Source organism: Ricinus communis, chromosome 2 (assembly GCF_019578655.1).
Source record: "Ricinus communis isolate WT05 ecotype wild-type chromosome 2, ASM1957865v1, whole genome shotgun sequence".
NCBI classification, from domain to species: domain Eukaryota; kingdom Viridiplantae; phylum Streptophyta; class Magnoliopsida; order Malpighiales; family Euphorbiaceae; genus Ricinus; species Ricinus communis.
In genome coordinates, this window is record NC_063257.1 from 18,055,700 (window position 1) to 18,067,925 (window position 12,226).

At 34.6% G+C, this 12,226-nt stretch overlaps 1 pseudogene; it reads right to left on the bottom strand.

The window, feature by feature from the left end:
* Positions 1-7,117: 7,117 nt before the first annotated feature.
* On the bottom strand, positions 7,118-11,779 carry LOC125369284 (annotated as a pseudogene).
* Positions 11,780-12,226: the final 447 nt, after the last annotated feature.

A 12,226-nucleotide genomic window follows, 5' to 3' on the forward strand; every position in this document is an offset into this window, starting at 1 on the left:
TTGACAAAGATACACCTCTTACGATTTTATTTTCTCATATTAAAAACTATACACCTATTATGGGGTTCTTTTCTCAAACTCTCAATTTTGCCCTTCTTTTGGTGTTCTATTCTCATACTCATATATATACCCCTCTTACAGGGTTGGTTTCTCATATTCACAAATATACCCCTCTTACGGGGTTGTTTTCTCATACTCACAAATATACCCCTCTTACAGCGTTAGTTTCTCATATTCACAAATATACTACACTTACGAGGTTGATTTCTCATAGACATAAATATACCCCTTTTGCAATGTTGTTTCGTCATACTCACAAATATACTCCACTTACGTGGTTGTTTACTACTATTAATAAATATACCCCTCTAAACGGGTTGTTTTCTCATATTATATAATATACCGCTCTTATAGAGTTATTTCTCATATTCATAAATATACCCATTTACGACGTTGTTTCCTCATACTAAAAAATATACTCCAATTACGGAGTTATTTTCTCATATTAAAAAATATACCGTTACTATGGGGTTGTTTTCTCATACTCACAAATATAACACTCTTATGGGGTTGATTTCTCATATTCATAAATATATCCCTTCATTTCGAAACGATTAAAGATCACCGAAGTATTCAATTTGTCAGATAGACTAAAGAATTGTCTAAACTAAAGAATTGTCACTGAAATTAATTATGGATATTCTATGTTAAATATTAAAATTAAGCGAGGGATGACAATTTTTTTTATCGTGGATCCCATCATCAAACAACTGTTTAAATAAATATCCTTGCTGCCACCTTTGAAAGTCTAGATCGATGAACTCATTTCTGTTTGTCTTGCGCCGTCTTTTACTCACACTCACAAATATACCCGACTCATGGGGTTGTTTTCTTATATTCACAAATATATCCCTCTTATGGGGTTATTTTCTCATATACACAAAAATAACCCACTCACGGGGTTGATTTCTCATATTCATAAATATACCCTTTTAGGGTGTTGTTAACTCATAGTCATAAATATACTCCATTTGCGGGGTTACTTTGTCATCTTAAAAAAAATACCCTATTATGTGGTTGTTTTCTCCTACTCACAGATATACCCCTCTTAAGGGGTTGTTTTCTCATACTCACAAACATACCCCTCTTACGGGGTTCTTGTCTCATATTCATTTATAGACCCCCTCGTACAGGGTTGGTTTCTCATACTCACAAATATAACCCTCTCACGGGGTTGATTTGTCATATTCATAAATATACACCTTTTGCAATGTTTCGTCATACTCACAAATATACTCTACTTATGGGGTTGTTTTCTACTATTAATAAATACACCCCTCTAAACGGCTTATTTTCTCATATTATATAATATACTCCTCTTACGGAGTTATTTTTTCATATTCATAAATATACCCCTTTTACGATGTTACATCCTCATACTTATAAATATACTCCAATTACGAAGTTATTTTCTCATATTAAAAAATATACCGTTACTATGGGGTTGTTCTCTCACAGTCACAAATATAGCCATCTTACAGGCTGATTTCTCATATTCATAAATATACCCTTTTTATAGTGTTGTTAACTCAGTCACAAATATACTCCATTTGTGGGGCTGTTTTCTCATACTCACAAATATACCCCTCTTACGGGGTTGATTTCTCATATTTTTAAATTTTCTCCTTTAACGATGTTATTTTCTCATATTCACAAATATACCCCTCTTACGAGGTTGTTTTCTTATATTAAAAAATACACCGCTCTCAAGGGGTTATTTTCTAATTTTTATAAATATACCCCTCTTACGGGGTTGTTTTCTTATATTAAAAAATATACCCATGTTAGGCAGGCGTTTTCTAATACTCACAAATATACTCCTCTTACAGGATTATTTTTCTGATATTCACAAATATACCCCTCTCATTAGGTTGATTTCTTATATTCATAAATATACCACTTTTACTATGTTGTTTCCTCATACGCACAAATATACTCGAAATACGAAGTTGTTTTCTCATATTAAAAAAATATACCCCTATTATGAGGTTGTTTTTTCATACTCACAAATATACCCATCTTACGGAGTAGATTTTTGATATTCATTAACATATCACTTTTACTGTGTTGTTACATATTGACAAATGTACTTGATGAGAACCCATGTAGCACAAGGAATCCTACTTCAACAAAGAATCCTAATTCCACTAAAGATCCTAATCCAGCAAGGAGTCCTGATGACATCAAGAGTTCAAACGACAAAAGGAATCCTATTTCCACTAGGAATCCTAATCTAATTAGGACTCCTACCGAGATTCAACTTTGATTAATTGTATTTCATTCATGGATTAAAGCCCAACGTGAAGATATGAATATCAGATCTGATTTATGTTGAATTCAAGCCCAAACGTAAAGCCCAAGTCCAAGGTTGAATATTCAAAATCAAAATCTAAGTCAAACTAGGAGTTTTCTTTTAACAAGTCCAAGTTAAAATAGGAGTTTTCTTTTCTTTTAATTCAAAGTTTTATTTATTTAGGAATCTTGGCTGCATATCCTAGTCATTCTAGGATTAGGATTATTTTGTTTTAAACTGTATAAATAGAGCTATGTAATTCGGCAAAAGCATATATATCATTGATTGAATAGAAACCCTTATTTTTGCTTAAAGAGTTTCTTTGGGTGTTCTTGAGATTAAAGCTTATTGTTTAGGTTTTGATTTCACTTCTACCTTAATTTAATTATATTAACTTGTTAGTTTCTAGGATTAATTAAATTCATCTCATTATAGCTATTGATCTTATTTCTTTATAAATAAGGGTGACAGTTCCGCAAAGAACTTTTGGCAAACCTTATAAGTATTGATCTTAGCGTAAAATCTTCTCTTCCATAGAAGGCTTACATCATTTGGTATCAGAGCTAGCTTACAAGGTTTGGTTACGTATCCTATTTGTTTTAAGATTTCTCTTCATCTTATTCTCTTTGTCAATTCGTTTGGTTAAAGTGTTCGAGACGTTCTAGATAAATTGGTTTATGATATCTTTATTTTGTTATTTCGTTTCCTTTAGTTTGCTTGATCGAAGTCTTCGAGACGTTTCAGTCAAATTAAGCTCTATGTGTTTTGTTCTTGTTTTGTTACAAAAAAAATATATATATATATCAATCCATTGGTTTCTTCTTCTTTGTGATTCATTTTTCTTGTCTAGAGTATTTTCTTTTATTCAATTCGTCTTCTTTGCTATTCTTAAAGTCCAATTCATTCATTCCTTTTGCTTCTTAAGTGTTAAATATATTCTTTATTCTACGTAAATCAAATCTGTCCTTTTCGTTTAATTTGTTTATCAAAATTAGTTCGTCATTAATTCATCTTATTCTTGTGTGTTTTATTGTTTAGAGTTAATCTTAGTCATTAAGTCTAGTTTCGTTCACCTAGTTTGTGTTCTTGTATGTTCTAAATCTGATTCGTTGATTATTGAGTCGTTACAACTTTGGTTGTTAGGTATTTGATTATTTTAGCCTCTATAAGTGCCAAAGAGTAGAGATTGAGTGGTACAAGGCAAATGGTGAGCTCATTAGAGGGTAAAAGCCTAAATTGAGTGAAACATGAGAGTAAATGTCTTTACTTTGAGTGTTAAACACGTGCGATTGTGTGTAAGATATGTTTTATCAGGAGGAGTTTGCTAGAGGATGTCGAGATCTTCCTTATCAATCTTATGATAGATTATGGGGACGAAAGAATGATGATTATTATGAAAAGTGTTTGTAAAATTTTTATAATCCTAAACCTAAGCCAAAGAAGATAAAAAGACAATCACGTCAAGATTTCATTAATGAACTTTTAAAGGATATAATATCTCTAAGGAGTAGCCTTAAAAATAGTTTTGAAGATTTAAAGGGATTGGAGCATCTTGAAGATAAAGCTGAGTCTAAGCCATCTTTGGAAACTAATATTAATGATATAGAAAAGGTAAATTGCTCTACTGAAGTGAATGAAGATACAAAAGGCATAATGAATGAAGATGGTGAAAAAGATAAACTTTTGAGCGAAATCCAAAATGAAGAGATCATTATTGAAGATGAAGCAAAAGTTGAGCTGGTGAAGGATGAAAATGTTTTACTTGATGCCATTGAGCCAATTGAACATGTTGATTTTATTGGCATTGAAAGTATTATTTATTCTAAAGTTCCTCTAATAACTTTTGTGAAAGATCTACAGGTTGATAATGAGTTAGTATTGTTCTTTGAGATTATATGTTTGCTTTTTTCACAATATTCGAGCAAGATTTGAGGATGAATCTTTACAAAGAAAGGGGGAATGATGAGAACCCATGTAGCACAAGGAATCCTACTTCAACAAAGAATCCTAATTTCACTAAACATCCTAATCTAGCAAGGAGTCCTGATGACATCAAGAGTTCAAGCGACAAAAGGAATCCTATTTCCACTAGGAATCCTAATCCAATTAGGAGTCCTACCGAGATTCAACTTTGATTAATTGTATTTCATTCATGGATTAAAGCCCAACGTGAAGATATGAAGATCAGATCTGATTTATGTTGAATTCAAGCCTAAACGTATAGCCCAAGTCCAAGGTTGAATATTCAAAGTCAAAGTCCAAGTCAAAATAGGAGTTTTCTTTTAACAAGTCCAAGTCAAAATAGGAGTTTTCTTTTCTTTTAGTTTTGTTGATTTAGGAATCTTGGCCACATATCCTAGTCATTCTAGGATTAGGATTATTTTGTTTTAAACTCTATAAATAGAGCTATGTAATTCGGCAAAAGCATATATATCATTGATTGAATAGAAAACCTTGTTTTTGCTTAAAGAGTTTCTTTGAGTGTTCTTGAGATCAAAGCTTATTGTTTAGGTTTTGATTTCACTTCTACCTTAATTTAATTATATTAACTTGTTAGTTTCTAGGATTAATTAAGTTCATCTCATTATAGCAATTGATCTTATTTCTTTATAAATAAGGGTGACAGTTCCGCAAAGAACTTTTGGCAAACCTTATAAGTATTGATCTTGGCGTAAAATCTTCTCTTCCATAGAAGGCTTACATCATTTGGTATCAGAGCTAGCTTACAAGGTTTGGTTACGTATCCTATTTGTTATCTTCGTTGTTCTTCTACTCACATACTCTTTTGTTTTAAGATTTCTCTTCATCTTATTCTCTTTGTCAATTTGTTTAGTTAAAGTCTTCGAGACGTTCTAGATAAATTGGTTTGTGATATCTTTATTTTGTTATTTCGTTTCTTTTAGTTTGCTTGATCAAAGTCTTCGAGACGTTTCAATCAAATTAAGCTCTATGTGTTTTGTTCTTGTTTTGTTACAAAATATATATATATATATATATATATATATCAATCCATTAGTTTCTTCTTCTTACGGGGTTATTTTCTAATATTAAAAAAATATATCCCTATTATGCGGTTGTTTTCTCACACAGAAATACACCCCTCTTACGAGGCTGATTTCTCATATTCATAAATATACCCTTTTTACAGCGTTGTTAACTCATAGTCACAAATATACTCCATTTACGGGGTTATTTTCTCATATTAAAAAGTATGGTCCTATTATGGGGTTGTTTTTTCATACTCACAAAATACCCCTCTTACAGGGTTGATTTTTCATATTCATAAATTTTCCCCTTCAATGATGTTGTTTTCTCATATTTACAAATATACTCCTCTTACGAGGTTGTTTTCTCATATTCAAAAATACACCACTCTCAAGGGGTTGTTTCCTAATTTTTATAAATATACCCCTCTTACGGGATTGTTTACTTATATTAAAAAATATACCCATGTTAGGCAGGTGTTTTCTACTACACACAAATATACTTATAATACCCAGTTTTTCAAAAAAGAAAATAAATAAATAAAATAATAATAATAATAATAATAATAAAATAAAAAATAAAAAATAAAATTCTTTTTCTTTCTTCCCTTTCCCTCCCTTCTCTCCCTCTTTCCTCTCCTCCTATTTCTTTTTCCTTCCTCCCTCTTCCTCTCTCCCTCCTCTCTTTCTTCCCTTCTCCCTTCTCCCGCCGGCTGCCTCACCTCCCATGCCCGCCTGCGTGCCCGCCGAGCTACCGCTACTGCCGCCAACCTTCTCCTCCCTTCCCGTCGCTGTAGCATCGTCTTCTTCTCCTCCTTTTCACTCCGCACCGTCGACCGAAAGAAAGGACTGCCGTTGTCGGTTTGGCTCCTTACCGATGTCTGTTTGGTGATCTGACACTGAAAACGGACTCCCCACCCCCGAAAACCCCAGAAACAACTCTCTCCCCCTTCAAAATCCCTACCAGCAGCCTCGGGAAGCGTCACCGGTGCAGCCTCTTTCTTACCCCGATCTAGCGCCTTCCGGCCACTTTTCGGCCAAAATTCTTGTACTTCCAGTGATGGGAATTGTAGGTTTCATCAATTAACTCCCCAATAGCAAAAATACTATGATAAGTTGAATTAGAAGAAAACTAGAAATTACCAATTTAATCCACAAATTCGGATCGTTCAAAGATTGAAGTAAGAAGATGGATGCTACTTAACCCCTTTACCAACAAGGATAAAGATACTAAGATAGACTTTGAATTTCCTCTTATGCCACAAACAAGAAAGTTTGATAAATAACAAGAAAACAAAGATTTAGATTTTGACACCACAAGCTAGAATAAAGCTTGATAAGTCGCAAAGTTCAAGCAAGAAATTAAAGACAAAATGCCTCACAATAAAACTCAAACAAAATTTCATATATCAAATTCAATCATGCTCTAAAAGAAAGAGAAAAGGACTTATTTATATAGAGTACAAGTCCATGCACACACTACTAAAATAGACTCACACACATAGGATTACTTTTACTCTTAAATGGCCTTAGTATCCACTATCCACACTAATAGCCATTACTTTGTATTGATTACCCCATTAACTTGTATATGGTGGCTCTTAATAACCACTACCCACATTGATAGCCATTACTTGGTATTAATTACCACATTAACTTGTATGGTGGCTACATGTAACCCTAATTGTTATTAACATGAAAACAAGTTAAATATTATTCCTTGGGCCTCCATGGATGCCTTATTGGGTTGAAGTTCTTGGGCTTTCCAAATGTCCCTAATTAAACCCAATATGGCTTGTTGAAGCTTCTTGGATTTGGACCTTGTGATTGGGCCTTCTTGTACTATTAATGGATCTTGGATCTCTTTAAGCTTTGAACTTGGATTCACATCATTCCCCCTTTCTTCAAAAGGATTTGTCCACAAATCAGCTCCATCATCTTCATCACCTACATCAAACAAAGACAAGTCACTAACATTGAAAGTAGCACTAACATTGCCATACTCACTTGGAAGTTCTAGCTTGTAGGCATTGTTGTTGATGCGTTGAAGTACTCTAAAAGGACCATCTCCTCTTGGCATAAGCTTTGATTTCCTTTGGTTAGGAAATCTTTCCTTCCTCAAGTGCACCCACACCCAATCTCCAGGCTCAAAAATGACCTGCTTCCTCCCATTGTTGTGTTGCTTTTCATATTGGAGTGTTTTCTTCTCAATGTTTGCATGCACCTTCTCATGCAAAGTCTTGATGAATTCAGCTTTTTGTTTCCCCTCTAAATTAGCTTTGTCCAATGGCAATGGTAGCAAATCTAATGGAGTCAATGGATTGCATCCATACACAACTTCAAAGGGTGAGTAATTTGTTGAACCATGCACACTCCTATTGTAAGCAAATTCCACATGTGGCAAACATTCTTCCCAATTCTTCAGATTTCTTTGGATGAGAGCCCTCAAAAGTGTTGCAAGTGTCCTATTAACCACCTCTGTTTGTCAATCCGTTTGCGGATGACAAGTTGTAGAATACAAAAGCTTTGTCCCCATCTTTCCCCAAAGAGTTTTCCAAAAGTGACTTAGGAATTTGACATCCCTATCACTCACAATGGTCCTTGGCACTCCATGCAGCCTTACAATCTCCTTGAAGAATACATTCGCAATATGGGTTGCATCATCTGTCTTGTGACATGGAATGAAATGTGCCATTTTGCTAAACCTGTCCACAACAACAAAAATAGAATCTCTCCCTACCTTGGACCTAGGTAATTCTAAAACAAAGTCCATAGAAATGTCTACCCAAGGTTCATTTGGTATGGGAAGAGGTGTATACAAACCATGAGGCATTGCTTTGGATTTGGCTTGTTTGCAAGTAATGCATTTCTCACAAATTCTCTCAACATCCCTTTTCATGTGTGGCCAAAAGAAATGGTCACCCAACATATCCAAAGTTTTCTTAATCCCAAAATGTCCCATTAAACCTCCACTATGTGCCTCTCTCACAAGTAACTCTCTCAAAGAACTTTGTGGCACACACAATTTGTTTTCCCGAAAAAGAAAACCATCAAACTTATAGAACTTATCAAAACCCCCTTTCTCACATACCCCATAAACATTAGCAAAATCAGGATCATTAGAATACAGATCTTTTATGTATTCAAATCCTAATAATTTTGCATCAAGTTTAGAGATCAAGGCATACCTTCTTGACAATGCATCGGCCACCACATTTTCTTTCCCTTGCTTGTACTTAATGATGTATGGAAAGGATTCAATGAATTCCACCCATTTTGCATGTCTCTTGTTGAGCTTTCCTTGTCCTTTGAGATACTTCAAGGACTCATGGTCAGTGTGAATTATGAATTCTTTGTAGCCAAGGTAATGCTGCCATGTCTTTAGAACCCTCACTAATGCATAGAACTCCTTGTCATATGTAGGGTAGTTTAGACTTGCTCCACTTAGCTTTTCGCTAAAGAATGCTATGGGCTTGCCTTCTTGCATCAAAACTCCTCCAATACCTATGCCACTTGCATCACACTCAATCTCAAAAGGTTTAGTAAAATTTGGCAAAGATAACAAGGGTGCAGAACTTAATTTGTCTTTTAGCAAGTTAAAAGCCTCATCTTGTTCAATTCCCCACTTAAAACCAACATTCTTTTTTATGCATTCAGTTAAAGGTGCAGCTATGGTAGAAAAATTCTTAATGAACCTTCTATAAAAGCTAGCTAAACCATGAAAGCTTCTTACATCACCTTCACTTGTGGGTGTTAGCCATTCTCTAATTACTTTTACCTTTTCTTGATCAACATGAATACCCTTATCATTGACAATATATCCAAGAAAAGTAATTTCATTAGTGCAAAAACAACATTTCTTTAGATTAGCATACAACTTCTCTTCTCTAAGCACATCAAAAACACAAGTCAAATGTTGTACATGCTCATCTAGATTTTTGCTATAAACCAAGATAGCATCAAAATAGACAACAATAAATTTGCCTATGAATGCTCTTAAAACATGATTCATCAATCTCATGAAAGTGCTTGGTGCATTAGTTAAACCAAAAGGCATTACTAACCACTCATATAAACCATGTTTAGTTTTAAAACCTGTTTTCCATTCATCACCTTCTCTCATTCTAATTTGATGATAACCAGATTTCAAATCAATTTTTGAAAACAAATATGAACCATGCAATTCATCCAACATGTCATCTAGCCTAGGAATGGGATGTCTATACTTCACCGTGATTTTGTTGATGGCACGACAATCAACACACATCCTCCAAGTTCCATCTTTCTTAGGCACTAACAAGACGGGTACGGCACAAGGACTCATGCTTTCACGAATATAACCCTTCTCCATAAGCTCACTCACTTGCTTTTCGATTTCCTTGGTCTCCTCCGGATTACATCTATATGCTGGTCTATTTGGAATGCTTGCTCCGGGTATGAAATCAATTTGGTGCTCAATGCCTCGTTTAGGTGGCAAACCATTTGGAATTTCTTCCGGAAATAAATCTTCATAAACCTGTAAAAGATCAACAACAACACTAGGCAAACAATTGGTTATTTCGTTAGAAATATGCAAAATCTCCTTGTACATAAGTACAAGCATGTGTTGCCTCAAAAGCATAGCTTCCTTCACATCACTCATTTTTGCATAAACACTCATTTTTCTTTCATTTGAACCTTCCTTGTTTTCTCTCACCTTGTGTTTCCCATTTTGGTCAAGAGAATTGGAATTTTTAGGTTCACTTATCTCACCTTTTTCTTTACTCTCAAAGGTTTCCCTTCCCAAAGAGTTTCCCAATGAAGAACCCATTTCTTCATATTGTTGCTTGATGCTCATTTGGTCTTCAAAAATCTGTTTTGGAGTTAATGGTCCAAGGTTAATCCTTTTTCCATCCATAGTCAAACTATACATATTTTTGAATCCATCATGACTAGCCCTTCTATCATATTGCCAAGGTCTCCCCAACAACATATGTCCGGCCAACATTGGCAACACATCACACAACACCTCATCCTTATATCTACCAATTTGAAACGAAACTAAAACTAGCTTATTTACCTTTACAACTCCACTTTCATTAAGCCATTGCAACTTGTATGGTCTTGGGTGCTTGGTAGTAGGCAACTTCAATTTCTCCACTAGCAAAGTGCTTGCTACATTGGTACAACTTCCACTATCCACAATCATGTTGCACAACTTGTTAGAAATCAAACAATGAGTATGAAACAAATTTTCCCTTTGCTCCCTATGGACATCATGTTTATTTTGCAAACTCAATGTTCTTTGAACAACAAGATTATCTTCCTTAGCACATTCAACATCACTACAATCTTCTAAAGAAGGCATATCATCATCACTATCCCCCTCACTCTCCGACTCAATATCACCATTCCTTAGAATCATAGCTTTCTTATTTGGACATTCCCTAGCAATGTGCCCATGACCCAAACACTTAAAACATTTGACTCCCCTAGTTTGGGCTGGTTGATTCTCACTCTTTCCCTTATTACCCAAGTCAATTTTAGGTTTAGTTTCTTCCACTTTTGACTTAGTAAAAGGTTTATCATCCTTTTTCCCCCAAGAAGTTTTCCAAGAAGAAGAAGAACCCATATTTGGTTTAGAATCATACCTCTTTCTTTTCAATTGCCTTTCCACTTTCATGGCCAAATTCACCATATCTTCAATCTCCGCATAATGTTGCAAATCAACAACATCAGCAATGTCTTTGTTTAGCCCTCTCAAGAACCTTGCCATGGTAGCTTCACGATCTTCTATCACATTTGCTCGAATCATAGCCTTCTCCATTTCTTTGTGATACTCCACACTCATGGATCCTTGAATTAGAGTTTGTAATCTTTGATGAAGCTCTCTGTAGTAGTGGCTTGGAACAAACCTCTTTCTCATGATTTGCTTTATTTCTCTCCAAGACTCTACGGGTCTTTCTCCATATCTACGTCTTTCCTTGCAAAATTGATCCCACCAAACAATTGCATAATCACTAAACTCAACAGCGGCAAGTTTTACCTTTTTCTCCTCCGAATAATTATGACATTCGAAGATGAGTTCCACTTTCCTCTCCCATTCAAGGTACACATCTGGATCATTTCTTCCTTAGAATGAAGGAATCTTCATTTTGATGCTTCCAAGGTTGCGATCAACATCATCATTTGGATGTCTTCTCCTAGCTTGTCTCCTAGGATTGATTCGTTGTCCCAACAAGGTGACTTGATCATCATCCAAATCATCCTCTCCTTCATAGTCCTCTTGGTCAATTGGTGGATGTCTCCTTTGTCTAGGCTCTCCATGTAATTGGTTAAGGATGCCATCATGCTTCTCTAATTTTTCATTGACTCCCGCCATCATACTAAACATTCTTTCGAATTGTTGTTGCATAGCTTGAATCACATGATCATTTGTAGAAGAACTTGTGTCTTTTGACATGATTGTAAAACCTAAAATTTTAATAAAAGAAAATAGAAAGAAACGATCTCACAACACTCCCTCACGTGTTTTCACTCAAAATTGATGTATACCACTTGTGTTTACACTCAATTTTGGCTTTTTTTTTCTTCTAATGATCTCACACTCTTGCCTTTTACCTTTCAAATTTGGCTTTTGATTTCTTAGATGAACTAAGTTTCTCAATCAAACAAAATTTCAAGAATGTAGTAATCAATGATAAAAAAAAAATAAAAAGGTAGGCTAACAAGAAAATAATAAGGCAGGCTTAAAGAAATGAACAATTTGTAACAAATAGGCTAATAGAAATGAATAACAAAGATAGATCATCAAGAACACAAAGAGACAGAATTATAAAGATAGATCTCAATGGAATATGAAGAGTCAAAATTTTTTTTATGTAATCTGAGATCTAACACAAAAATATCA